The sequence below is a fragment of the Lissotriton vulgaris genome, chromosome 7, assembly GCF_964263255.1.
Source record: "Lissotriton vulgaris chromosome 7, aLisVul1.2, whole genome shotgun sequence".
NCBI lineage: Eukaryota > Metazoa > Chordata > Amphibia > Caudata > Salamandridae > Lissotriton > Lissotriton vulgaris.
In genome coordinates, this window is record NC_141695.1 from 1,427,659,029 (window position 1) to 1,427,682,013 (window position 22,985).

Consider the following 22,985-nt stretch of genomic DNA (forward strand, 5'->3'; position numbering starts at 1 on the left):
TTCTCCTGGAGGTTGCACAAATGTACATATTTGGGCTGACCCTTGTTTTCATTTCTTTAGTTCTAAGGCATTATATAGTGCTGCACAGTGCCTTTTAAATGTCAACAGAGCTCTGATAGAGTGTAAAAGAATATGGAGTGGAGTAGTGGTAGGGGTGGCATGGTTGCATAGTCCAGGCGGTAACAGAAATAACCCTAACTTAAATTCTTCTGTAGTAGGGATCTCCGACCTTTCTTGTAATAGGAGCTACTGATCTCTCATGAAAATTAACCTAACCTACTAATATTATTTGTTTTGTAACAGTGACCAGTTCAGACACGATTATTTTTGTGGCTACCCTATGCAAGATTCATCATTAATCACCTCAGTGCATCAGGAAATGTTGCCAGTAGTATATTGTACGCAAGACTTTGTTAATGTGGAATTCCTCTCCATGGTTATTATATACTAGCCATGGCTGCAGTATCCCCAGCACCAAGCTACTAATATTAGTAGTAAGTCTCTTCATTACCCCATGATTTATCACTCAAATATACGCTTTCAATATTTTTGGGAAATTTAGACATTTTTCTCTTAACTTTACCCACTGAGGTCTGAAAATACACACATTTTCGTCTGCAATATTGGTATACATACACTAATTCAGGTAAACAAAAGCTTCTAATTTAGTAGGCTGGGCAGCACAAAGGAGAACGACTTACAAGTAGCTGGAGAGCTACCAGTAGTTTGCCAGCTACTCATTGGAGAAGCCTATTCTGTCTCACAGCTGAATAGATGGGAATCCATCGTAGGCAAGAGGGGGTCCAGTTTCAGGCCTTTTGTGAAGCTAGTAATTTGGGTCTGACTTTGATTCAGAGCATTCCCCAGCTAGGGTTAAGGATTTATAGAATCCTACCTCTGCGCGTTATCTAGTTAAATTCTCTTTGGTGAAACAAGTGTGCAGTTATTGAGGGTTAGGTGCTGTTTGACTCATAGTGGGGTGCTAGTTTCTGCATATAGGCTTTTATCCTCCTGGGTATTGTGTATTGGACTGTCGCTAGGCTTTGTTTATCCCTCTGGTAGGTGTGGTCGCCACAATGGGCAACTAGTCGATAGTCTGGCAAGTGGTAAAAGACTGATGTTTTTCTGCTGTTTATTCCCATAAAACCTAAGGCTTTGATTGTCTCACGAATCATCTATCATTTACAGCTGCCTGGATTCACAGCTACATGCATAGATTCACACTTTGAATCATCCTTGTCGCCTCTTCGACTACTCTTTGGGCTGTCTTTAATCCTTTTTCTCTGAACTATGCTTTGGTAGATCTTAATGTCTCCCTGTGAGGCAAGCCTCTCCTTCTAAACCTTCTGAAATGTGTTAAGATGGCTTTAAAAGGGTGGCCCCAGCATGGACCTGGTGGTACTGCTCCCATCTGATTTAAACTATTTTCATTCACCCTGTTTACCCGGATCCTGACCCGTTGTTTGGGGGGCTTTGAGGGTGGGCATGTTTAGGCTTCTTCATGTCGGCATGGATTAAACCGTTCCGTGCTCGTGACGGAACCACTCAGTCACGAGCCACGGGCGCGCTGTGCTAATGACGGAGTGGTTCCGTCACGCTGCGGCTGCTTCGCCCACGCTGCATCAATTCCGCGCCTGCGCGGCTGAATTAATGAGCGGGCGGGGCCGTGACGGAACCACTCCCTCATGAGCACAGCGTGCCCGTGGCTCGTGACGGAGTGGTTCCGTCACAAGCATGGCGGCGCCACGTGACCCCATCCCCCAGCGCCGCAGCGGAATTACCACTGCGGCCAAGGGGTTAAGCTCCAAGTCCATTCTCCAACTCAACAAAACTATTAAGGAAGAATTTGAGAGGCTCCACGTATGTAGATGTTTGTGCTGGAGCCTTAACACATAATGCTAGTGTGGGCAAGAACGTCTGGGAGGATACGTATTCTCTGTGCAAATATATCCATGTATACACATACAGGGACTTTGAGTCATCCCCTTTCCATGGGTTTGTTCAGCTGTCAATTACATTTTGCTTCCACTCACCACAGGATACTGCATTGGGGAAGAAGTCCACCTACTGCAGTGTGCGACAGACAGTATTTTTCCTTGTCACATGTGCATGACCATCTAAAAAGAAGTGCACACCAGTGCTGGTCTGCTAAAAGCTTTACTTTGCCAATGCTTGTTTGTGTCATCGCACCAGCTTTAAAAAACAAGACTTGCTGATTTTGCTAGTGCTTGTTTTAGGTGGTGTGGTAGGATGCTAGCTTGCGCTCGTCTGCCAAGATAAAACGCATCACTGTAAGGAAACTCGAATGCAATTCCCGAAACCTCTTGCATAACCGGGTGTGGTTGGCGTGTTCCTGCTATCCCTTTTAGTAATTGGTGACTGGAGCTCATTGCCACACCCTATGACTCTGCGTGTTGTTCAGGTAGTAGCCCAGTGGGCACTGGGGTGGTGCCGCCTGAGCTACGGGGCACCCAGTAAAACTGTGACACAGTCTGACAATTGTAGAGCATGTTGTTTTCGGACTTAAGGGATTTGTCCTGTGTATAAAAGAAATGTTATTCAGGTTCACGCAGTCTAAATCCATAACGCACAAAGGTTTCATGAATTATTCTAGAAGGTCTTCTGACGGTGCTGTAGATTGCGTCTACGCAGAAAAGGATTTTGCACAAGGGATCTGCATAATTGATCCAGGAGGTCTGATATGAAGGATTATGTCAGATAGCCTTTGAGTTGTAAATTGAGCTATTTTATGTTTTACATTTATTTTTATTGTTGCATACAAAGCATTGTATGCACTCTGCCAGCATGGCAATTGAGCCATTTTAAAGGTGCCTTTATCGCAGATATTATGTGATGTACTGATTTCACACTTTTCAGCAGTGAGCTCACATTTTAGTCTTTCGAGGCCCGTGGCATTAATACTATTGCATTGGGAGAGAAAAGCCCCTAATATTTAGTGACTGAGGCCACGTGGCTTGTGGTATACAGAAATGACATTTGTGTTCTTGGTGCTGGAGGAACGCTGGGCATAGTTTCAAGGCACAGATTGTGTAATGTGCCGAGCTCTGAGCATTACGTGTGTCCCTGAGAGCACAGGGTGTGAGCCTCGGCCCTGGCAGCGCAGGGTGTGTACTCCTGTAACACATGGTGTATTAGACACAGAATGTGCTGAGCTCCGAGCATGACGTGTGTCTCTGGGCCCTGGGAGCACAGGGCGTGTGCCCCTGTAGAACATGGTGTGCACTGTACATTGAATGTGCTGGGCTCTGAGCGTGACCTGTGTCCCTGGGCTCTGGGAGCACAGGGTGTGTGTGCACCAGATGCACAGGATGTGTATTGTAGTATAGATTTAATGTGCTGGGCTCTGAGCATGGTTTGTGTACCCGGGCTGTAGGAGGCATGGGTTGTACCTGAACCCTTGGAGCACAAGGTGTGTACACCTGTGTAGTGTAGGGTTTGTCCCAGGTCGCTTGCAGTGAATGTGGCTGGGCCCTAGAAGCCTAGGCCAAGGGTGTGCCTAGATAAACCCTGTACAGGTACTACTATCTAACTTTGGAAAGCTTTGGAATCCATTGTAAGCCACTATTATTTTCACACATTCTAATTTTACCAAGGGAGCAAAGACCGGTCTTGAGACAAAAAAATGCATTATGGTGTTTCATGAAATGAGGGCGGTACAGCTTTCCTCAACGGTTTGAAGGTATGAGATTGAAGGCAGACTGTGCCTTTCATTTGGACCCTTTGGCAGTAGGGGGTTATTGAACAATATCTGTAGCGGATGCGGTCATGTACAGGAGTTGTACTAGTATCAAAGATGATATTGAAGGCCGAAAGTGTGGCACTATGCAGGGAAGACTCACTTGGACTGCGTAAATATCCCATCGGCACATACTGGGACACCATACTGCTTACCTTACAAACTGCAGATACGGAGGAGGCGACAGACAACAGACGCCACACCTGAAAACCCCATTGTCCCTACTTTAGAGCTGGTCTGAGGCGTCCCACCTTCATCACTCTTGTGCCAGCACACTACCCCCTACATCTGCCCATCCCCGCCACACTCCTTTCTTTATCCTCTTCGCTGCGGATGACGAGCTCAGCTCGTCATCAGCCACGGTGGTCGTGTGCGGATGACGAGCTGAGCTCGTCATGTAACGCTGTGCGGCATGTGCGGCTTTTTCAAATTTGCCGCACACAGCAGGAAAAGCCGCCGCAGCGATGCGGTTAAATAAGATAGCACTGCTATTGGGCACAGTCCGATATGAATATACGAGGCGATACAATAGTTCTGGAGTAGATGACCGCTGTGGTCTTTTTTATTATATGTTTATAATGTTGTAGTTCACTGTTTGCAATAAAATGGAAATCTGAACAAGGTTTTGAATATACACTACAAATATTGGAACTAGCAACTCAACTCCGCCCCCCAACTCCCCAACTTCTATTTTCCTGCCCCTACACATGTCAACTTACATCTCAGCTCATGGACTCATCTTTGCACGACTGCCCGCATGTAGAACATCCATCGTCACCAATGTGCAATTCTGAATGATCTCCTTAAACTTTGTACTGCATGACATGTCGTGTCTCCTTATGCAATAACAATGACTGTATTGTACAGTTGCCAATCGGTTGTATGTCTGTAATGGGTACAAAGACCCAATCGACCGCAAAAACAAGAAAATGTTATTCAAGAAACAGATTTAAACAAAAGTCAAAGATGATATTAAATCTCTGTTGAGTAACCAAGTTAAACACTTTGTGACTGTCAAAGGGTGGCGATACCGAGCAGTGAAGGCACTTCTTACTTTTTAATTTACCTTATGATTGTTTTTATTGCTAATGGTCCCATGTAATTGTGCTGTTTTAAATTGTTCAATATACCGTCTCCTAAATGTGGTTATTCTTTGTGCAGTAAGTCTGTCTTAATTGGTTTGTCACGCACAAGCTACAATTTAAAATATCTCTATTTTTAAATAGACTTTGACTGTATTTCTGACGGGTGTAACAGTTGAGCTAGTCTTACCATTGCCCAATTTTTAATACCTAAATTTCAGGCAGCAGAAGTCGGTCCAAATCTACCTTGACGGAATTCAAACTTATGACCTTCAAAACACCAGAGACTTTCAGCTCGCTGAGCTATCCTGCCAGGTACAGACTCGTGCCTTTTGATAGATAGGCCAAGTCTCTTGAAGGAGGGTGTTACTGGTGCTTCTTCTTAAACTGCTTCCATTTCAGACCCCACCTTTTCATCCCCCTCGTAGCACTGTGATTAAGAGAAGTCTGACTGGGCCATTCACGCCAGAGATTTCTTCTGTGCCAGCACGTATTTGCCAGGTTAGCAGGCAGTGGGGTTGTCTCTTGAAGGATTCAGTCGTCCTAATGTCCTTGCCCTAGGAGGCGAGTATGGCCGCCAGCCCTGCCAGCCTGCCTCTCGGAGAGAGCGCCAGCTGTTTCCTGCTGGGTCCTGGTCTGCTCTGAAAAGCCGTCTGCAGGGGGGAAGAGGCTGTGACTGGATTAGAGTAGTCAGTGCTGCTCTCCCTCTCTGCAGGAAGTGATGCTGTCCATGCCATTAATTTGGGTTCGATGTCAGGATGTGGCCATTTATGGATTGCAACAGAGCTGTACGCTTTGAGCACTCTGTGTTAACAGCCTCCTTGCTGTTAGTCTATCATTTAATATGGAAGGGAGGGAGAGCGCACTAGCGACCCTGTAAGCCTTCAGAAGTGAATTACATTGTAATTACATCGGTAAAAGAACCATATTTTCTTATACAGTGCTTAGCAGCTTCAACATTGTGACTTCAGTCAGTATATAAAACAGATTACAATTATTATTGTCTCAACTACTTCGCTCATTGCAGATATTAATGTGGTGCTTATTCTCTATTTGCCTTTTCACTGTTATGTGGACGTACATAAGGGATGTTGTCCAATGTGTTCAGAAGCCTGGGACTAACGGGCCCCCAACAGCCCCCCTCCCCCCCAAAAAAATACCTGGTCGGTTAGTGGGTGGGTTACACGTGCCTCACTTCTCCCAGAGGAATATATCCTGTTTACTCGGGTAATTGCTGCACATATTCAAGGGCTCAGCTGAGCACAGCGTTTCTCTCCTGCTTGCTTTCTCTGTGAGGCCGTTATGCCCTACTGGAGAGGGGACCGATCATGGCACATGATACAGTAGAGGATAATTCGAAATCATGGTGCGGTGAGAAATACATGGGCTGACAAGTGAAAGCCGCTGGGTACTACTGTGACACGTTACCCCCTCCAACCACCCAAGTGTGGCCTCATTACGAGAGGACCTCGCTTTCCAGAGTTGAGGGGACCCCCTCCTCCGTTATCAATGCCCACAATACTTTTAGCTGAGGAGGGAATACAAGGCCTATTTATGGCCAACATGTTACAGCTCCACAGTGTCTCCAGTAAGACCTTTAATTTGGGGTCCAACTGCTTAATGGATTTGCCTGGCTGCCTAATATGTGCCAACTCTCCAGAGGTAGCACAGTGACTCCAATTTATTTAGCCCCAAAAGTTTTCTCCTGCTTAAAAGTGCGCATCTTCGTACTGTACTGTGGTATTTTAAATGGCAATAAAAAAATTTGAACCGAAAACAAAAAGTACCTGTCCTGAAATGTAAAGAATAGGGTCGTGATATTAAACCATTCTTTTTCTCGTGTACGTCCATCTTTCCTTTTTTTTTTCTTTCTTCCTTCCTTTTCTTCCACAATCCTCTTTTGCCTTGTCAGGCCTAGGATGGAGGGAAGGGTAAGCAGAACGCCTCTTCATTTCTCTTGTACTTTGGGTTTTGGGGTTGCTTGCTTCTGGGTTAAAAGAGGGGTCGTCCATAGCGTGCAGCCTTGATCTGAGTGCTTGCTTACAATATGGTCTCCTAGACCAGGCTTTCAGCACTAAAAACCTCATTCTCGATCCATTAGCTGACTGCAGCAGTGAGGCCCCTGTTCTTTTAGCTCCACAAGTCCTGAAGGAGGCTCTGTTAGAGAACATTTCCGATTACAATGATTTATTGCATAGAAGCAATTGTCAGCGTGTACAAATAGCAAATACTGACAGCCAAGCACAGTAACAAATGTCCTTGAAGTTTGTTGCATGTTCTTTTTCTTCCCCATCTTCTGTTATTGGCCATTGGCCATTGGCTAATAAAGCAGGGTATGTTTAAATCCGGGAATGTGAAAATATGAAACTGGAAGCCCCAAATGCATGTTAAGTACAGTATAACAATTCAAAAGAATGCACGTAATGTCTGCATTTTTTCCATTTACTTGCCAAATGTCAGGACTCCTAATTTGTTTGAAAGTAACAGTACAGAATAACTCGTAAGGGCTTGTGAGCAGGCCCTATATTTTTGGGCACCGGTCTTTCATTTATCAAATCACAGCAGTCTGAGACTTCGCTCTTTGTTGGTTTCAGTTGGACCCAATGCACTTAACCAGGATTTGTAAATGGTAAATCCAAGTCTGGATGCTCAATTAATTGTTGGTGTACATGGAGCTGGCTGGCAAACATAAACGAAGATTTTGAATGGAACAGGCATGCAGAGGCCATTTCAAAGAGACTACGGATTGGTGGCTTAGGAGACTGAAGTATTCAACCTTTTTAAAAGGGATTTCCCCTAATAAGGAGCAGTGATTGAATGGATGTTGGTCCCATTCTTTCCTTCGCCCCTTTGATGATTCAATCAGATTTGATGCGATGTCCTAAGTGGCATGGCGCTCCAAATTTGGCTTGTCCACTTGTATCACTGTTACTCTTTGTGACCTTTTTTGCTTTTTGTGCTGTCTGACAGTCACTTTGTGTTTGGGATTGTATTTATGTTGGTATGTTTGTTCTATGTGCGTACAAGAGGAGTTGGCCTAACGGCTAGGGCGGTCCACCTCGAATCTGGGAAACTGGGTTCGAGTCTCTACAATGACGCTGAACATACTGTGATTCTGGGCAAATCGCTTAATCTCCCCATGCATCACAAATCTGAATGTGTCTTCATGCAACGCAACTGGTGCTATGTAAAGCGTTCAGATACCCGATTTGGGTAAAGTTCACGCTATATAAAACTCTGTAAAAAAAATAAATACACGGTGTGTTAGCCATGATGAACATGCTACTTCCACCTCCTAGTCTTGCCCTTGCATCTGTCCGTCAATTGATCATCTTTCCCGTCCCTGCCAGACCCTGTCCGCTCTCTTGTCACTGTTGGTACTTTGAGGCATCGTAAATCACTTTACAAGTGATCAACATACCCATGACAGACGAACACCTAAATACTGGTTTGGATGTCTTGTGCAAGGGGGTATGGTCTATGCGAATGTGTGCATGGGTGTCGGGGGCAAGTAGACCTATTCTATACGGGGCAAGTAGGCGTATTCTATACAAAGGTCAAATCTGTTGGCAGTGCCTGTGCATTTTCAGTGTGTCTTGACTCTTCTGGTAACCTGATGATAGCCTAGTTAATACTCCCCTCTCCCAGTAGACAATTGTGCCCTACGCTATAACCCGTATGCAGACACCGATTAGTGCAGCAAACGTTTAGTGGTTGGCATCCGGTCCACTGTATAGATATAGAAGCTGCACTCTTGCATTCTTTTGTCGAAAAACTGGAGCTCCCAAATGCAATGGGGTTGTTCATTCTGCTTCATTCTAAGCCACACGACCCTTAGTGAAGTCTCCAATGCTATCAAAGAGTAGCTGTGTGTTACAAAGATTTTTAGGTCTTGCAGACCTGCTTTGCAGAACGCATGCGCTGCACCTGTCTGCGAAACATAGTGTGGGTGAGTATATTTCAGAAGGGGGCTTGAAGCCCTGCACCTCTTTTTCATTAGGTAGCGTCACCATTTATGGTAAACGGTGGCTTCCCATTGAAAATGAGGCTTCTGTGTAAACGCCCTATCTCCTTTTGGGACGGTCCATCCGGACTGGGTCTCCTGCTTCACGGCTGTCGTGAAGCAATTTCTTATCTCAGAGGCGTGTTAGGTAAACAAGCCTCTGAGATCCAGTCCTGATGGGCCTCCCAAAAGGAGACAGGGCGCCGCGTGTTTATTTTTGCATTGCGCTTTCGCTTTCACTGAAAGTGAAAGCGCGATGCTAATATACATAGCGCTATGGTGAGCGCTTGTTCTCCTCTTTCCCTCCTCTCTGGCGTCGCACGGCGTAAAGGGGTGGAAGCCCGCAAAGTCGTCGCCGCTCAGCCCATTCACGTCGCCAGTTTCTTCTCAGACTTTCATTCGGTGAGTTGTGACAGAGTCCTTTGGTACAGTGAAAGGCATGAGCAAGCTATTTTGCTTGGCTAGTGGCTGTCCGCTCTTTCCTGGCCACGGCGGCACCATGTCTAGAAGGGTGAATGAAGTATTCCCCCAAAGGCCGGTTATGGCCTATCTTTCCGGTGCTGTGAAGGCTCTGTCATTCTTTGGTGGTCGGGAAGGCCTCAGGATCTTCTGTCATGGGGTGGGGGGTCACATGGAGTAATCCTTTACTTTATTCAGAACGACCTGGAGTCTTAATGAGAACATATCCATTGCCCACACTTCTCAGGCTCACGTTTGTCTTTATCTGTCGTTGGAATAAAGATCTCAGTCAGAGCTTTTGTGTGACCACGACGAGCCGGGTGTCAGTGCAGAGCCGGTGCTTAGTTGGAAATGTCATGCGGACTGGACACCGGCCAGATGATTCTAAGCCCCACACTGTGTAAATGAATAATTAGTACACACTTACATCAAGTTATTTTCGTTTTTTGTACAGCAACTAGCGAACTGTACGCATGGACCTTTAAATTTGCTGTTCAACACGTAGATTACTGAATTTTTATTAATCTAATGCCGTGGCTTTCAGACATTTCGTGGTATGTTCTGCCCGCCTGTTACAAAGGCAAGGAGTAAGACTTCTGTTTTTACATCCAACCAAGTAGCACGTTCATAAACACTTGATTTCTTGTACCCTTCTATTTTTGTCCCATGTATTTTGTGTCCTAAAATGAGTGAGTACTAAACGTCTTGTGAATTCACTCTCCAGCCGGGAGGGAAACAAAAGGTTTTAATTTGCACCAAATCAGAATATTTGTGTAACTACTGCTCAAGTTTAGTTAATGCAATAGTATCACTGAAAATATTTTCACTTGACAGCACACTACGTTATCTTTCTAGAAGAGACATTTAATACTTTTATGATGTGCCAACAGCGATGCCTATTTATGACTTTGCTTGTTTTTTCAAGAAGAGCAAATGAAGCGATGACTGAAAATACTGACGTGAATATTTTCCAATTTGTAAATTCAATAAAGCGTCTGGTTGCTTTGAGATGCAATCGATGTGTTTTTAAGGCCAGCCTTCATTCTAAAGGATGGTGGGATCAGAATTCTTGTTCCTTATTTATTGGATAATTACTTCTGCTTCAATGTACCTGGTGCTTTTGATGTGTAGCATGGCTAAGGCTGGTTCTGTGGGGATACGCTGATGTATTGTTCCAGGTGTGCATGACTTGGGAATTTTGTTGCCGAGTTCTGTTTTGCTCCGGTGCTATTTTACAAAGTTAAATACTAATGAGAATACAATTGCAAAATGTCATAGCAGTAGGAATCGGCTTACTAAAGTACCATAGAAGCAATGTTCCAGAGTTAAAAACTAGGTTTGGAAATCTCCCCACACCATAAGTTCATCACAGGATTCTTTGAGAGTAGCTGCTGGTGAAGTTTCTAATTAGAAACGTAAATTGTTCTAATCTTTGTAGCTTTCGTTGTGAGCTGAAACCACTGGGGTCCTTCCCTTTCCTTTTGTTTGCTAAACATAAATGATAGGTGTTTGTCTGACCCGGAAACGATGGTACTAAATTTGCTGTTGTTTGCATTCACTCCATAGTGACTGAGGGGGTTCTGTTCGAATCCTCATTAGGTTGTACTGCGGCCAGAACTAGTGGAATGACACCGAACACAAGTCTAGAGCAAAACATATTAATTTCAAAATTGTCACTTCTGTAGTGAGAAATTTTATTAGAAACACTTATTTACCTTGGAAATGCAAATACAATCTTGTTGTTGTATAAGCTTCATTTCGACAGCTCATGTCATAAAAGCAAAAAAAACAGTATTTTATATTCAAAAGTAAACAGTTCGTAGAGCACCTTATTAGAGCTATAAAAAAAACAAATATATATATGTATATTTATATGTGTGTTAAAAAGAACATATAGCAGAGTACAAGGGATCCCCAGAGAGCAATTGTTGAGGGAAAAGACCAAAACCAATGTTGGAAAGTTCAGGATGGTAACCACATATTCAGCAGATGCCAATTTTCTGAAACGCATGCTGAAAAAGAATTGGCATATTTTAAAAACTGATAATATTATCTGTGAGGATCTTCCAGCCCATCCGCTAGTGACCTCTAAAAAGGCGAGATCACTGCATGATATGTTGGTAAGGAGTCGTCTTGAAAAAATACCTAGGCAAGCCAGTACTCTAAAGGACATGAAAGGGTTCTTCCCGTGCAGCAAGTGCAATGTGTGCACAAATAGCAAAAGGGTTCTGTCATACTTCATACCAGATACAGACAAGAGTAGAAAGATAACAAAGTTCATAACCTGCAGTACTAGCTATGCAGTGTATTGCCTAATATGTCCTTGTGGGCTGCGTTAAATAGGCAGCACGATCAACCCTCTAAAAATGAGAATATTGTACAACTTAGGGCATAGACAAAAAAGATCCTGCATACCCTGTGGCACATCATTTCTCTAATAAACATTTGAGTTATCTCAACAATTTACAGTATTTTGGTCTAGATTTCGTTCCAGTTAATGTGAGAGGAGGTGATAGAACCCGCAAATTGCGTAGACTGGAGTCACAATACATCATAGACTTGCTTACCAAATTTCCGAGGGGACTAAATTGCGGGGAGGTATTGGCCTCACATTTGGGTTCATGATCTGTTGCTGTTGAGTACTAAGGCTGATATACAGCATGATGCGATGAGTAATTAAGCTGCGAGCAAGAAGTGTTTCTTAATTCTGTCAAGCTATTATTATGGGTATTTACCCCAATGGTACATTCACATGAGGATCAAAACTAGTGACCGTAGCCGATCCACGGTGAGATAAGAGTCCACGACATACCTTTTCGGGACCGATATACAGCCAAAAATGTCTGTTTTTAAAATTTTAAATACTGGGGATTTTGTATGAGACACATGCATTAAGAAAAATGATTAAAAGTATGAAGTCTGTGGTAAACCAGCATCTAACCGAAGTGTAATGAGCACCACAACATTAAAATGTATATATACATGGAATTATAAAATGGCGCTCGTGTTTGCGCTTAGGCGCTTGTCCCTTTTCAATTTTTATGTACCGATGTAATGAATTTAAACATGGCCTCTCCTGGTGTGGCAGTAACACCAACGAAGGCAGTTTACCGAAACAAGTTTGTTGCTGGCTTGCCGAAATAAAGTTCTTCTAGCGCCCCGCGAGTGTTGATTTTGTAATTTGCATATAGCCATGTCTGAACTGGGGTGGCAGAGTGGGCTAAAGAACGGTGATGGATTAAACCCCGATCTTTTGACTGGTTGTGAGTGTTTGATTGATTCAGATGCTCCGTCCATCACCACCCCCTTTTGTACCGCTCTTCCGGAGTGGCAGTAACACCAACGAAGGCAGTTTGCCGAAACAAGTTTGTTGCTAGCTTGCTGAAATAAAGTTCTTCTAGCGCCCCGCGAGTGTTGATTTTCTTTGTAACACGAGAAAATAGAGAGTAAATATAATTGTGGAGTCCATGGCCGTAAACAAGCACCCATGGGGGTCCTGCTCCCCCAAGGCTGGTGTCCACTTGACTTGCTGCTTTGCCAATAACAGCGCTTTACATCAGCACCAGTTACATAGCCCAAGGACACATTTATTTTTTGGTAGGCACAGGGAGATTAAGTCATTTGCCCAGAATCACAGGATCTTCAGTAGGATGCAGTCTCTGCTTTGATTTTCAGCGTGGTCCGCTTCGGCTGCACTGGTTTATTCATTTGTAAGATATGCAGGGAGGGGATGCTCAGAGCACACGCTTGCGGGATGTTGTTTTTATTTTCTTAAACTTTCACATGCTTGTCTATTTGTCTTTCTTTCCTCTTTTGTGTTTGTCTCTGCCTCTTACTGTGTAGAACAAGCATTAAAAATAGAATAGGTCTCGCCTTTCATTAAGTTAAAGCCATTTGATTTGCTATACAATACCATTAGCAAAGCAAATGGCTTTAACTGAATCAAAGGCGAGACCTATTGTATTTTAAATGCTTGTTAAAACTTGGTGCAAGACCCAACCTCACCCCTAGGATGTGGGCCATTTGAGAGTTTTTGTTGTAATCTGGCACACTCGGCAGCTGCCTGCATTCTCGCTAATATCTCACTAACAATAGGATAGACTGAAGCAAATATTTAAGGTTCAGAAACACACATTGGAAAGAGACTGCATATTATCACCGGCATGGATGATATACAGGGCAATTCACTAGTAGACAATCGAACAAATGGCCTGTCTTGTTCCCTGAATGCTGTCTCTGTTACTAGATCGCCTTTACCTGCGAACGCCTACCTCAGGTTGTCAGACCTTGTCATCCACAGAAGTGGTGTTTATTTTATGCTTTCTTTCATATGTACAAATATCCTGTTTCTTTTAGTGTAAATAAAGCTCTGATCAAACAGACAGTGTTTGCTTGTCTAAGCTGAAGTGCAGTTCACATCCTATGGCGCTTAGGGGGTTTTGAGTTTTACTATGTAAGCAATTGAGGTCTGACGTGGACAGATTGGGAGCCAGTTTCTTAACTTGATGCCCTGCAGAACCTTTATCAAGTCGGTTCGGAAGAATAATCCGATGTCTGGTAGAACAGAGTGTTTTAAAATGGCACGTCCCCACGCCTGGGCCCTTAAACATCAACTGTATTGGCTTTTGTTCGATTGTGGATGTTATTTTTCAAGGATCTGTGTTTGCCACTGTCTTAGATTGCACACTAGTGTGGTGTTGCAGCGACCAGTTTGTGCTGCCCGTGATCATTCTATGCATTTATCTGCAGTCTGGTATATCTGTTCATTTGCTCAATGTAGTATCCCCTCTCCTGTTCTTTCTCCCATGTTTCTCCTGCCTTGTACAAGCTGTCTCCTGGAATAAACTTCATGCAAGTATCTACTTGCCTCTTCTTGATTGCAACACTCAACACATGTTTTGAATACTAACCTTAGGAGTGGGGGGAGGGGTCTAATTGCCTATATGGACAAGAACTTGCCGGTCTAGTGGTAGCAGGTATTCTGAACTGATACTTTGTCTTAGGGATACAACTTTTCACAATCTGTAGTCGGTTTGGGCCCTTTCTGGTCATTGAACAGAGCATGTAAGATTCCAACCGGTAGACAGCCAGCTCTATCAGGTCGCCCTGCCGAAGGCACAAAGTGGATACTTCAGACTGCTTCTTGACAGAAATAAGCATAGGGACAACCTGTAATTGCTGCTGTACATTGTCCTGTTAATGAGATTAAGTAAGAGCCCTTTGAATCAAAAGGCACCTCTGTGGTGAGGTGAGCAATCATTGACCCTGTCAGTGCCATCTTATGATGACCACTTTTCTCCATAGAAAAAGGACACCATTCTTCAACTCTGGGCTTTCCTTCCACTAACATAGCATCCTGGTTCGCTAACTGGTTCTGTGAACTAACGCTCTTTGAATGATTAAAATAAATAAATGGTCCTCGGCTGATGGGCAGCTAGAGGTCCAGTAGCTGAGCCCGCAAGTCTTATTGTGCCAGTGTATGTGCACGCGAAGAACACCACCTATCTGATGTCTCATACCTAGATAATATAATTGTATTTAGTACCTTTCATTTTTATAAACTATCCCACGCTCCAAAACTACACGAATCGGTGGGAAGATGCATTTCTACTTTGGGTGAATTCACCTGTTGTCAAATGCTGTGAAAGGCAATATACAACTCGCCCAGACCTGATAAGGCTCAGTGTTGTGGTTTAACGTACCAGTCATCTGTAAATGTACTACCGGACATCCAGCAATACAACCTCCCCATCCTCTGAGTGAAGCACCCGGCGCTTCCGCTCGTCTTCCTGTGTCAGCTGTTTGCGTCCCAGCTTCGTGCCTCTGCCTTAGACACCAGCCCCTGCCCCATCATCCACCGCTGCCCCTCCTTTTGCTGCAGCCACGCCCCCTGTCACCAGCCTATTGAAGACCGCTTCACCTACATCACCACCATTCCAGCGCGGCCCCAGCTCTCGCATCCCACCTGCTTCCTCCATCTCCTACCTCGTCCCCCAACATCATCTTGCACTTACACCCCCAATCCTTTGTGACTCCAGCAACCCCACAACCAGCCCACGTTGTTCCTCCTCTACGCTCCCCACCCCCTCCAACGCCACAATCCCGTTACCTCAGGGTTCCAGCCCCTCCCTCGCCCGATAACGCTCCGACCCATTTACGTTACCGACCTTTATTTCTGCTTGCCAATTGCCCACAGGTTCCTATCGCTCCGTACCTCGCGCCCGTTTGCCAGCGTGGACCGGGGCTCCATTTCCCTCCTCTCTCCACCCTTCTTCATCGCGCCCCTCCTTCTCCTCACCCGTGGCTGGCTCACCGCAGGTCCTTGCAGAAATGCTCAAGCACCAGTTCCTGGGGACAGCTGTTTAATGAGAATGCTAGCAACACGTTACCCAGGCAACGGAGAATGTGGGCTGTTGCCAAGCAACAGCCATCTGGAAGCCAACTCATTTCCTGGAACGGAATGTATAGAAAGGTTCTAGCCCACAGATACAGCGCACATCAGCCGACAGCTGTGAGCTGGAGGAGAGGGTAAGCATGCATCTGTGTTTGTAGTAAGCCTCCCTGTAATCCTCTTACTTCACCCGCCTCGGCGCCTGACTTCTTTCTGTCTGAGGGATTTCAGCGTGGTTAGTGAAGATTGCTCTGCTTCTCTCGGGGGTGTCCTCCAACCGAGTTTTCAGATGTTGGAGATGGAGGTGTGTCTGCCTGTCTTTCCATCCTGGCCATGGATCCATCGAGGCTTTCATCACACAAAGATTGAAGGCAAGGTGTGGGGTTTTCTGTGCATGTGAATCTGCTGTGACCGTTTTCTGAGTTGCCAGACATATTTTTACGGGTTTGGACCGCACATAGCCCGCCAAGAATCGAGTAAATGTTTACTTCTCTTTACTTCAACTTTGTTTAAATTGTGTTGGTTGCACTTGTACCCTTTGCTTCACTTTCTGAACGTGCACTTCTCGCCTCCCTCATCATTCCCAGGCTAGTGTTGCAAACCGCCAAAGCCTGTTCGATGTAATTTTCCAAACGCAAGGTGGTGTAAATGTCTTTTGTGCTCCACCAATCTTCCCGACTGTCTGGTGGATCCCAGTAATATTTTGACAGGCGGAAGACGCATGTACTGCCACCAAATTTGAGAAGTGGTGGTAAAAATTACAAGCCTCCTTTAAAGTGTGGTGGTCTTTTACCCGACGTCAGCAGTTAGTGCATTATTACGATGACTTGAGGAGGAGAGACTTGAGACCGAGAGGGATTGGGTGTGTAAAACTATATCTCAATGGAGAATATGTGATAAAATCCTGTACCACTTTGTTTTCTGTTTCTGAAATGGGCAGTTATGCGAAATTCTTTGTTTTAAGGGGGTTACACACGTTCGTATGTGTTGCAAAAAAATCTACCATGTAATGAAATATCGTGGTTGGTTATATTTTGTAAAACGTCAATGCGTAGCTGGAGGAACAATAACATCTGATCTGTGTTCCCAGGCATGCCACCATATTTTTGCAGATCCGTAGCCTCCAGGCACTGACAGTTGAAACTTCAACCAATGTAAGTAGGTACTGGAGTGTAAACGAGGGGAGTAGGGATGGCTGGAGAGCCGCTTCTCCACACCACGAACCCCAGACAAGAAGATGATTCCATATTGAGGCATTGATCTCTTCTAGGCTTGATAGAAGTGCATACTTGTTTTGTGTATAGTTTGTTACATTGCGTCAAGAACGGTGGAGTTACAGAGTTTTATGTGATTTTAAAGTGCAATTGATGTGTTATTCAAATGGCTCAGTGGTCTTGGTTGGTTGGAGGGGAGCATCTCTGTTAGATCATTTTGAACATAAGTAGGTTCTAATAATTTTTTGACTTCAACTGAGTTTTATCCATCACAGTACATGAGCAAGAGAACTTTTGCAAAGTTAAGCCATTTCTTTTTTTTTTTGGGAGGGGCTGCTTTTGAAGAATCTAGTGATGGTACCCCTAGTATGCGCAATGATAAAAAAAAGCACAGCTGGGTCATTTGCATTGATACATGAATTAATGGGGGGAGGGGGGGCTGGCGTGAAGAGGGCTATTTTCACTGCCTAACCTTCAGTTTAAAGTGGTCCTCCATCAGGAGCATCTGCTTTGTATCTCATGTCCTTGAAATAGATTGTAGGCTTAAGGCCCACATGTCTGTAATCTCAATCCACCATTTTAACCTTTCTGGCTATATCTATGCTAATTTGGGCTAATGGCTAAAGTAGGGGTATAAAGCTCAGGCCCTCTTTGCCATACTAGCGTAGAGCATCAAATATGAGAACAAGACTGATCTTGGTAATATGGCATTTGATTGGTTAGGAGAGTGGTGTTATCCCAAGTGCCACTCCCAATTATGTGCAAGGGCCTGGCAAGGCAGGAAGTGGGGTGTTGGAAAACTCTGAGCACAAAGCAGGGTGCTGGGACTTGAGTTATGATTTCCCCCATCTACCGATAGGCATCTATCAAGCATTTTCACTGAAGGCCCTTTAATTTGGCAGCAGCCTAGCATTAGGAATCTGGTAACACTGTGACTCAAACCTCCAGTGTGAAAGGGGAAGTTGTGGTGCATGGTTTAAACACATTTTTGAAACCCCTTTCTGATTTAACTTGTGTGTGATTTCTTTCTTCTCAGGCAGTGTATATTTTTAAGGCCTTTCGATCATACTTGCTCTGCTTGATTAGTCTAACTTGCTATGGAAGAATGGGTTTCTATGTAATCCTGTTTCTTAGGGATCCTGGGAACGAAGAAGTTATGAAGTCTTTAACAGTTGATAAAAGCTTGTACCACTTCAGGTCATATTTGTTGTCCACAAAGGAAAGTGGATATCCCTGAGATAAAAAAATTGCCTATGGTTGGTGTCGGAACCCCTTTCTGAGGATCACGGGTCACGGAGAGGCTATTGACCCCAGCCATGGTCATTGAGACCTTTTACTCCTGATGCCCCAGAGACTGACCCATTATGGAACCTGAGCAACTGGGCCAAGTACCCTTTCTGCACTTACCTCTCAGTGGTAGCTGTGGATGAGCAGTCAAAGGCTCCCTCGGGGAAGGGGAGTGGAGGAGTGTGGCTCAATGGTTAGAGCGGCAGACCCTGATGCAGAGTTCTGGTCCGGGACCAGGGTTCAATTCCCGCCTCGGCGGGTCTTGGGCTCATAATTCCTCGGACCTGATTTCTCGCCTCGGTGCCTATTCTAATCATGGGTCCCACGCTGCAACTCTGGGCAATAGCTTGCTTAACCTCCACACCGGCCCCAACAGCGCTGTGGATGCCTGGCTTCACCCTGGGGGTGCCCAGGAGTGGACACTTTACAGGGAAAGCCAGGAGGGGTTCCACAGCGGTATGAGTAATAGCGCCAGGAAACCGCTTGGTGACAGTGCGCTCTACAAATACCTTGACATTTACATATATATAGAGGTAAGGAAGATAACTCTTAACTCAAATTGCACACAGTCCTGTCCGTACATCAATGCTCTGTCAAATACACAATTTTATAAGAAAAATAAGTGTTTTATTTCAAACTCTACACTTGCCAAGGTATACCAACATTCGTAAGCAATAACAGGACCCTTGAGGTCGGGGCTCTACTGTTTGTCAGGCAAGGTCAGATGGTTGAGGTTATTCCCCATCCACGGGTGGCCTGCATCAAGGGAATGCTCACTAATGGTCCATTCTGAGTAGTTCCCCCTTTGACTCTTAGGGATTAGTCAATCCAGTCTATGGTACTGCAGCACATTCAGCAGCAAATCTTCCAGGGACCACAGGCCCTGCTCAAGTTTGAACCGCTTCTGAAGCATGGAAGCGTTTGGCGTTGTAGTTGGTGCCCCAAGCACGGGCACTCTATAGTTTTGATCCTGCTCAGAGAAGTCCGGCTGTTTGTGGTACAAGAGGCTGCACCTAACAGTCGCAGGCTTCCTCTCCTGAGCGACTCTGCTGGTTCACCTCACTGATTGGAGCAGCTTCTATATCATGAAGACGCAGTAAGTCTATTTCTGCATAGCAGGGGGTGGAGGAATTCGATCCTTCTGCCCCTTACCAGAGACCAGGAACAGTGTGACCTATTCCTCTGTGTTCTCCTGGTCCTCTGAGGTCAGTCATGGCAGATCTCATTGTGCGTGCTCAATCTGCTGATCACTGGCCATGGCCCAAAATCTTTGCAATTTAATACCAGCAGCTTCTCCTGGCATACGGGGTTGCCCAATACCTCAGTACACAACATAGACTCCTTCAGTGCAGTCGCCAACGCCATGGCGTCTCCTCCTGGCATATGGGTCATCGTTCACAAGTCCTGGCATGCTGGTCACACCGTGACTTCAGTGGTGACCTCTGCCATACGGGTTCACTGCAATGAGGCAATGCAGGCTTGTTGCTCCCCCCCCCCCACAGTGCTCAATGCACGGCTCAGTCAACCGCAGCTCTCTCCTTGCTTACAGGGGTCCCTGAAACAGTCCTGCACACCGGCAACCACCCGATCTGTGCACCGCTAAATCCTCACACAGGTAGTCCTCACGGTAGGGCTCCAACTGGGGCTTGTTCCCTCCAATGCTTTTCTCTTCCTCACAGAGCATACTGGTCTTGGCACGCAGGCAGGTGCTGGTGCTCCAGGCTGGGTGATCTTGGTTTCCCTGGGTGATGTCCCCTTACCTAGCAGGGAGACTAGCAAGCCTTTCCCCCCAGTCCTGGTCACAAGCAAAAGTCTTGGGGAGCTTCTCTGGTCACAAGCAAAAGTCTTGGGGAGCTTCTCTGTCTCACACAGCCTGTCTGGTTGCTTGACTCATTTTGGGGTCTCAACCTCCCCTTCTTGTACTCCATTTCCAGACACCAAATGTGATTTAGGCTCATTGTCTTTGAGGTTTTATGTTGGATTCTACGTCTTTTGAAGTGTAAATTTTTCATTCTTTTCTTCCGTCTTGAAAGACTCCAAAGTTGATAGACCCCACTACATAGTTAATGGGAGTGACAAGTGTTCACACCTGGATGTCAGCCACCATGACACGTGCATCAAAAGTTCAATCCTGGACTCCCAGACCTATTTATTATTTTTTTTTTTTACAATTCCCTTATCAGGTTCATCTTCTTCCTGAGATTTGTCCAGTCCGCTTCTTTGTGATCTATCACTGAATCAAAGAGCACCCTTTTGAAGAGTAAATGGAGAGTCTCTTCCTCCCTTCTTTCATTGTGTTTCCCATCCTGATCACAGGAATGCAACAATACGCAAATCTGGCAGGGCAGATTACTCTACTCCTAATGTCTTCACCAGGCAGGACTAAGCTTCCCAAAATGGAACTCTGGTGTCCACCATAAAATGTACCTTTGGAGGCACACTTGTACTTGGTGTATTTTGGCAATACACATACTAGCCACTACTGTTACCTCAATGCTCTATGCCACTACATACACATACATTCAGCCCTAACATTCAGTCTGGGCACTCTGCACAGTACTATAGCTTTTCTGTATTGTACCAGGGTATGCTATTTGCTAATGCACACACTGCCAGCCAAACACTCGCCATGTGCGCGCTGCACAACACTTCAGCCTTCATGCATTGTTTTTCTCACAAGCACAAATACACCCAGCACATGCCCTTATGGGGACACACTGTACAACACTACGTCTCTCCTTGAATGTATTCCTCTCAGATTGATGCAGCTGGTTGCTCTAAAAGTGTTTCTTTTTGTTTATTTTTTAGTTCATTAACCATGCTGCCACATCAGGGATGCTGTGTAATATGGCTAAAACCATTGGCAAAGCCAAAAGGTCCCAAAAACAAGACTTAATGGCTTTACTAATGTCTGTTCTGTATAGAGACCATGGGAGGATGTGGACATAAAGTTTAATCTTCAAATCTGATGCAACTGAAGCACTGTGCGCCAATCCATATGCATCTTTGTATTGCCATTTGTGTATCAGAAACTAATATAGAATAGTAGCATATATGTTCTGTGCATCTATGAAGAAATCCTTGTATTTCTGTCCGTCTTTGCTGCGCACAATTTGCGTTTGGGTAAGATAGATGGACGATTCACTGTTCATGACCCCTGGTCTGTGGTTGAAATAGCCATGACTTTGTCCAGTGACAGGTTTGTTCAACAAGCACTGGCGTTGCCAATAGGTCTCGCATTAATTAAGTTTGAGCTATTGGCATTGTTAAATATTGCAACACCAATTGCAACAAAAGTCTATTGTAGGCCAATAAAGTGTGTATTTATTTTTGTAGCAATGGTGGCATGCTGCGCTTTAGATGAATATGTTTAAAAGTAAAGAGCGCCATACTGCGATTGCTACAATAGTTATTTGTGGATGCGTTAACAATTGATGTGTGCACTGCCGGCTGGTGGTGTGTGTACCTGGTGGAAGCATGCACTGACTACTGGTGGTGTGTGTACCTGGTGGAAGTGTGCACTGAAGGCTGGTGGTGTGTGCCTGGTGAAAGCGTGCACTGATGGCTGGAGGTGTCTGTGTGCCTGGTGAAAGCATGCAATGACGGCTGGTGGTGTGTGTGTGCCTGGTGAAAGCGTGCACTGATGGCTGGTGGTGTGTGCCTGGTGGAAGCATGCACTGACGGCTGGTGGTGTTTGTGCCCGGTGAAAGCATGCACGGACGTCTGATGGTGTCTGTGTGCCTGGTGAAAGTGTGCACTGACGGTGTGGTTGTGTGTTTGTGGTTGTGTGTGCGTGTTTGTGGTTTTGTGGTTGTATGTGTGGTTGTGGTTTTGTGGTTGAGTGTGCAAAAGGTGAAAAAAAAATACTTAGAAGGTCCCAAAAGCGAGACTGTTAGACCTGTCGGGCTTTTTGGCGTAGTCCCTCCTCATTATTATTTATTTTGTCCCCTTTTTGCCCCTCATACCCTTAATAATTTTTGTCTACTGACTTTTTGTAGGTGTTGGCCAGGGGGATAGGTGTTCTTTCTCCCCCTCATAATCTTTTACCTCAGGCCCAGAGGCCTGTTCTGACAGGAAAGTTGGCACCACCTAAAATGGTGGCCACCAACTGCCCTAACTGTCACACACAGAACTTGGCCATAGCCTAGCATAGGGCATTCTAGAACCTTCTGGTCCATTCTGGACCACTGAAGGGCAGCCTACATAAGGCGGAATGCAGGGCAGCCATTTTGTGCTGACCAGAGAGTGGAGGAGTGAGGCAGTGGTGAGAGGAGGAGGACGCACTGGGAGCAGTTAGTTTGTCCTTGTGACAGACAGCCACTACAGGGAGACGTTCCCCCTTCAACCCCTGACCAATCCCTCCCAACCACCTTCTTCTACTGAAGAGTGTAGTCTTCTGCCCAGCGTAGGATCCTAAAGAGACTGTTCCAGGTTAAGGATCCCAGTGAGGTTATTGCAGCAAGGGTTCCAAACTAAGTGAGGCTAATCCTGGTGCCCCGTCCCCTTACCCGGTTCATTCATTGGTCGCAGACCGGTTGCCGGAAACCCCCTCTCCCCTAGCGCCACATCGCCATCGTGTCCCTCTTCCTACCTGTGGTGGAGGAGGCAGTGAAGTGACAGGCTGTATTGCCCCTAACCGGCGCGAGTCAAGCGGCGCCGTGCGGAGCATTGGCTGGATCAGGAGGTGAGGAGCCGTCCTGTAGTGGTTTCCCCGGTCCCCGGAGGTGAGGAGAGTGAGGGTAGGCGCTGACGCGAGTGCGCGATCTCCAGGGAGGAGACGCTGCTCCCTCGC

At 45.5% G+C, this 22,985-nt stretch overlaps 1 protein-coding gene across 8 annotated transcripts in view; it reads left to right on the forward strand.

The window, feature by feature from the left end:
* Window positions 1-22,985, forward strand: part of DLGAP4 (DLG associated protein 4) — a 554,791-nt gene that overhangs the window by 397,757 nt on the left and 134,049 nt on the right. The window contains exon 1 of one of the 8 annotated variants that reach the window (XM_086932208.1): window positions 15,815-15,829. The exons of the other annotated variants lie outside the window; for them this stretch is intronic. The gene's annotated coding sequence lies outside the window, so the exon portion shown is untranslated. Of the gene's footprint in view, window positions 1-15,814; window positions 15,830-22,985 lie in introns of those variants that run through there. 8 annotated transcript variants of the gene reach the window in all.